Raw genomic sequence first — 6000 nt, forward strand, 5'->3', positions numbered from 1 at the left:
TGAGTAGAACTAGGGTGTTCTTAAGCTCACCAAAGCATTTGGTAAGCTTAACTCCAACATCCATCAAATCGGTTTCAAATGATGAATCCGAACCGTTGAAATTCGCCTACCTTATGAGTGATGCGTCTACATGTAAAAATTTTAAACATTCGAATTAATTTAGTATAAAGTCAAGCAGTCAAAAAACATTCAAAAAATGAATGCACTAAAATTAATTTATTAATCTTCTAATTTTGACCAATTGACTTTATACTAAATTAATTCGAATGTTTAAAATTTTCATATGTAGACGCATCACTCGTAAGGTAAGCGGATTCTAACAGTTCAAATTCATCATTTGAAACCGATTTGATGGATTTTGGAGTTAAGCTCACCAAACACTTTGGTGAGCTTAAGAACACCCTAGTTCTACTGATCAAGTATTATATATTGAAGTATAAATTTAACCTGGCAACTCATTCCTTTGCCTTAAATGATTAAATAAAAAATATCTTGGTTGTTTTTTTTTTCTTCTGTTGCTTTATTTAGATCCAATTTATTTGTTTCTTATTAATTGATGATCCGTGAGAAAAATTATACCGTTTACATTTTTATAGCACGAATTTTGAAACAATTAGCTTTGTATTAATATGTTCCGTGCCCCAAATACGCAATGTAAAAATAAAAGTCCTATTTTGGGATAAATATGTTCCGTGCCTAATTTCGTGGTAAAGCAAAAAAATAGAAGTTAATTATAACATATAACTGCTGCTAGTATTATATATTGGAGGATAACTTTTCCTCAATAAAAATCAAGGTTTATTTTGCCCCTAAAATTTAGAGCAGCAACGCCTGATCTTTGTTGGGAAGCAGCAGCTTGAGGATTACTCCAGAGTCAACGTTGCACCTAGTGCTTTTTAATTCATTACTTTGCGGAGAGGTGGTGGTTGTGGCAGTGCTTTTCATCCTGGTTGAAGTAAGAGAGGATTACTGGTCTTATTACCATAAATTTAATTTCATATTCACAAATTTTATACTCATCTAGAAAAAAGAATAAGTACATCTTGTAAAATGAGAGAATGCAATTATTTTCCACATTGTTTTGCTAATGGTGCTTGTGAATCCATGTATAAGGCTGAGATGGTAAGAAATTCATTCCTTGGATTATGTTCTGATTTATTAGTCATAAACAGACTGTTGCATCTTTATCCGTCCCTTATATAATTGAAGGTGGGTTGTTTCGTATCTATATATGTAATTTGATCGATTGAGGGTTAATTAATTTAGGCTAAATTAATTGAGCCTAATGTGCTGGTCTGGTTGCATAAACATTTTTAATCACATTCTTAACATTGTTATTCGTTGTTGCACTTCCACTACCTCCACATCCTCTCTCAGCCCCAAGGTCAGAATTTATTTTTGTTAATATTTATTAAAATTACGAACAAATTTTTTAGGGTTTATGGTGTATCTTTGTATTTAATTTTTTTTACTTATGGAAAGTGTTTTTATTTAGACCCCGATAACAATATTTTTGTGGTTTTTGGTTACATCTTGTTACTTGGTGGCTGGTGCGGAACGAAATTTAATTTTGGTAATATTTACGAATTAAAAAGCTCTTTTGTTTTAATCTTTGCTTAATTGCTGTTGTGAAACTAATTTATAATTTTGTGATGTGTTAAACCTATTTGTGGTCTTATTAGTGTTACATCATGTTCTGAATTTTGCGCTGTGATGAACTGTGCCTAGCTTGAATAATGCATGAACTTTATGTTTTAAATGTGTTAAATGTTGTTCTTTAGTGTTTTAAATGCGTTTAGTGTTGTTCCTTAGTTCCTATTAACCTACTTATCTTTTTGGATTTTTAATTTGGTTGAATAGGGGTAGAATTAGGTTATAATTGTGTTATTGGTCTGTTTCTAACTTTGTTGTCCTTCTTTAGTTGTTTAGAACCATTATCTTTTCTGATTTTGCTTTGTTGGATGCCATTTTTTATTAAATTTTTGCATGTATTGAACTATTTTGTTTATGTTGAACTTCAATAATTGTTCTTTGGTGGAATTTAGGTTGAGATATTCTATATATGCAGGAAAGATATCCAGGGATGGCCACATCCCATAGCAGCAGTCATGGCCGCATCCTGTAGAAGCGGTATGTTTTTTTGCCCGCTTTGCCTAGATGCGGCCACCGAAAAGGTGGCCGCTTCTACAGGATGCGGGCATGGCATTTTTAAAAATTTCAGAAAAAAATGGTGTTTTGGTTTATTATTTTTGAGAAAATGGTATATTTAAAAATTTCGTATTTTTATTCTTCTTGAGTTATGGCCTTTGCTTCTTTGAACCAAATTATTATTATTCTGATGTGCTAGCTGTACTTAATTGTGGTCTTATTTGTGTCAAGTGATGTTCTGAATTTGTGTTGTTCCGAGTTTGAATCCATGTTGTTTGAATAATGCATGAACTTCGTCTCATTGCTAATGTTATTTTGCATGAATTGTGCAGAGTGTTTAGTTGGTTAGGCACAATACACTGTTTGGGCTTTTTAATTGGGATGATAAGGGAAGAACCAGTCAATGTTATAAATTTGTGAACTGTTGTTCTTAGTATTATAAATGTGTTTAAGTGTTGTTCTTTAGTTGATAAGAACCTTCTTTTCCGTTTAGGTTTTCAATTTGGTTGAATAGGGATAGAATTCGGTAATAATTGTGGTATTAGTCTCTTTCTCAAATGTGGTATTCTTCTTCCTTCTTTAGTTACCCAGAATCATTATCTTTTCTGCTTTTTTGTTGGATGCCTTTTTTGTTGAATTTTCACATGTATGAACTATTTTGTTTGTATTGAACTTTAATAATTGTATTTTTGGTTTAATTTAGGTTAAGGTCAGTATTGCAATTATGCCTTATATAGCACCGGTTCAAGCTTTTCAGTATGATATGTAATGTTTAGGTTTATAAATTGGGGATTCACTGCATTTTGTGAGTGATTAGCATATATAATCGATTAAGTTTAAATGGCTAGAAAATGTCCTATCTTATATTTAGAAAAAGAAGGCATATTAAAACAATTGTGTTTTCTTTTTAATGGAATTATCATGCTTAATTAATTAAGTACCGAATAAGAAACTTAGGCCTTCTTAACTTCAGTATTAACTACACTTGTTTTCCTCCAAAAATCAGATGCCCAAGCGAAAGACTAAAAGCTCTACCATGAAAGAACGAAGCAGTGCCGATGGCCTCCTAAGCCATGAGAGAAACTGGTCTGAACTTCCAGAAGACATTCTCCATCTCTTCTCCAAAAAGCTATCTGATATCTCTAATTTCACACGCTTTCGTGCTGTATGCAAGAGCTGGCAGTAATCAGCCCCAGTCAATGATCCTCCTCCACAACTCCCCTGGCTTGTAGAGATTCGTAAATACTCGGAAGAAACCACCACTATACGCTTCTACTGCCTCTTATCTGGTAAAGTTCATACTATCACCTGTCCAACATCCCATCGTTTCAAGATAAGCAGCCCCGCATGGCACTACCTACTTGCCTCTTGCATGAGAAATGGCAATGCGCATCTCCTTAATCCTCTTACTCATGATCAGATCCATGTCCCTTCTGTTAATATGCTAGGTGGTGGATGCCCAGAATATATTGGTCCAGATACAATTGAAGGCAGCAATATTGTTGTTATATCAGGATATGCGGACTGGTCTCTACCTACACCCAATATAATGGCTTTCTGGCCACCTAAAGCTAACGATTGGGTTTATATTGAAGGGGTCGGCAACAGTTCTAATGCATTTTATAGGGGACAATACTTCAGCAACGACAGAGAAACTGGCACTACAAATGTTATTGATATTTCCACCAAAAATTTGGCTTATCAAGTGGCACCACCAAAGGGCACAAATCCTCATCTAAAAGGTTACACAATTATAGTCGACTCAGGAGGAAAAATGCTAAGATTATTCCAGTATTATAAGGGTGAGCAGTTCCACTTTGATATATATTGTCTTTATTTTGGTGATAAAAAACAGACACCTTGTTGGGTAAAGATCACCGATATCGGTGACCAAATTTTGTTTTTGCAATATTACAGTGGGTTATCTGTATGTGCAAGTAACTTTCCTGGATTCAAAGGGAATTGCATTTACTTCTTGAAAAACAAGGAATATCTTTGTAGATACAACATAGGAGATGGTACAATTAAGGTGCTGCCTTGCCCTCTTCGATTTTTGCATACTTGGTTTGTGCCAAATCTGGTATAGCTCTCCGATATCAATCATTGCACTAAGAGCCAAGTAAAGCTATGTGTCGACATCTCCACCAACCTGTTCATGCAATGTTTTGGACTTTTGGCACCAAACCAGATCATGAATACCAAAATAATTATAAACTCAAACATCATAAATTTTATAATCCGAAAATTTTATTTTTGTCACTTTTGACCTTTTAAAGTCTAGTGCTATGAAATTGTGGATTATAAACCTTCGAGTACTTGGAAAAATATTGTGGGAGTTTGGCTAATATAACGTTAGTGTCATTTTAGTCTATATAACACCAACTCTAAATCTTATCAAATCGACTTTGAATAACTAATCTAAACCGTTCAAACCGATTTACATTATGGGTGATGCGTTTACATACAATTTTTTTTTTATATTTTCGAGTTATTTTAGTATCATATCAAGCGGTAAAAATATTGAAAAATGAATGTATTAAAATTAACTTAAAAACTCACACATTTGACCGCTTGACTTAATACTAAATAAATTCTAAAAGTTATAAATTTTGCATGTAAATGCACAACTAATGAAGTAGATCGGATTGAACGGTTTGGATTCACGGTTTGAAGTCAATTTGATTGGTTTTAGAGTTGGTGTTATATAGATTGAAATGACACTGATGTTATACTAGCCAAACTCATATTGTGGCTTAGTTGAACATTGCTTACTAATAGAGTTAGTTAGGATATGACGTTAGTTAGTGGCATGGATGTAAATAGAGATGATGAGATAACAACAGATTAATTAGTTAGCTAGTTAGTTGTCCAACATGTAATTAGCTAGAGATGTAATACAATAGTTGTGAGATTACACAATAAAAGATGAAATAAAGATTCTCATTGAAATCCGATCTTTCTCTCTACTTATCACTCTCTTTATGGTATCAGAGCTAGATGGAGATTGATCATCTAGCTGGTTTTGTTCCTTCCAATGGTTCTTCTGCTTATATGGCACACGCTTCTATTCCCGCACAGTTTTGGGATGACATATTTTTTAGTGTGATTTACTTGATCAACTACCAACCCTCGACAAATTCTTCTTCCTCCCCTATTTCTAAAATCTTTAATAAACAACTCGATTATTCATTTTTGTAGGTTTTGGGGTGCTTCTGCTTCCCCTACATGAGGCCTTATAACAATCATAAACTTCAAGCACGTTCCAAACCTAGTGTGTTTATTGGTTACTTTCTCAAAAAGGCTATAAATATTTATATCTTGATTCTAACAAATTGTTCGTTTGGTTCAGTCTCAGCTCCCTTTCAAAACGGTTGCTTTTGGTTCAGTCTCAGCCTCTACTGCCTCCTAAAACATTGTTGCATGGCTCCCAGTTCTACCATGCACCTGCTGTCTCTGGCAATAACCAACACAAGTGTGATCATACGAATACCACAACTGATCCGGTCCATCCCACTATTTCTTCTCAACAACCATCCTCACCTTTCATCCCTCAATCGAGCTTATCCTCTGGCCCCTTAAAAATTTGGGAAAATTGGTTATTTGCCACTCCAAAACCATCAAATTTGAAAAATGTCATCTCAAAATTTGAAATTATAATAATGCCACTCTAAACTTCATTAATTTCTAATTTTGCCACTCTAAATAATTAATGACTAAAATACCCTCCCTTCTTGTCCTCTTCTCCTTCTACTACCTCCTCTTCTTCTCCTACCATGGCTGGTGTAATTTGAATGAATATACAGGGTATAATTTGAAAAAATTCTGAATTTCCTTGAATAAATGGAGCTGTGT

This window comes from Carex rostrata, chromosome 10 (genome assembly GCF_964058835.1).
Source record: "Carex rostrata chromosome 10, lpCarRost1.2, whole genome shotgun sequence".
NCBI classification, from domain to species: domain Eukaryota; kingdom Viridiplantae; phylum Streptophyta; class Magnoliopsida; order Poales; family Cyperaceae; genus Carex; species Carex rostrata.